Source organism: Camelina sativa, chromosome 2 (assembly GCF_000633955.1).
Source record: "Camelina sativa cultivar DH55 chromosome 2, Cs, whole genome shotgun sequence".
Classification (NCBI taxonomy): Eukaryota; Viridiplantae; Streptophyta; class Magnoliopsida; order Brassicales; family Brassicaceae; genus Camelina; species Camelina sativa.
The window spans coordinates 18,317,210-18,317,907 of record NC_025686.1 but is presented as its reverse complement, the minus strand read 5'-3'; the positions used below and the strand labels follow the sequence as shown (position 1 = coordinate 18,317,907).

Below are 698 nucleotides of genomic sequence, written 5' to 3'. Positions count from 1 at the left end.
CGTTGAGCCTCTTCGAGCACCTTCTCCAAGTTGGGGGCAGCGCTTGTTGCTCGATGTATCTTGGCCGAGATGTCCTTTACGATCGCTTCAAGTCGCTGGATTTTTAAATCCTTGTAATCTTTCAGGTTGTCGCGCGGATGGTGGTTTGACAGTGTTGGAGTCGGCTGGCTCCTACTACGCTTGCTACGACGGTGCGTTTGGTCTTGATCGGCGGGCGCCGCGTCTCTGGTGTGGTCTTCGAAGTATCCTTCGATAATGGACGTCAGTCGGCGTCTGTGACTCTCTGAGCGTTCCTCGACTGGCGGTGACAGGGATGGTAGTGTGTCCAGGTCGGCAGGGTAGCTAGTGTGTCGACGATCGTGCTTTCTTTGCTGGAGTCTGTTAATTTGGTCCTGCAATACTTCTTGTGTTGCAACGAGTGCGTCGAGTTTCTCAGCTGTTCGTGTGTCCCGACTATTGATCTTGTCGAGGATAGTCTGCATCATATCGTCGAAGTTGTTCCTCTGTCCAGCAAGCAAGAGAGCTGGGAGCGCGGCGTTATCAGTGACAGCTGTAGCCACGGTTTGACGATGCTCGTCAAGTGCGGCAGCAAGAGGTGGGATTGGCCCATCGAGTACGATATGCATCGGGTCATCGAGTCCGCTCCTTTGTGATGTGGGCAAAGCATTTGGAAGGGCAGAATTGGAATGAGCGGCAGC

The 698-nt window shown here is 53.7% G+C and overlaps 1 protein-coding gene across 4 annotated transcripts in view; it reads right to left on the bottom strand.

Moving 5' to 3' along the window:
* Positions 1 to 698, bottom strand: part of LOC104728828 (putative FBD-associated F-box protein At5g53635) — a 5,359-nt gene that overhangs the window by 902 nt on the left and 3,759 nt on the right. The window lies entirely within an intron of this gene.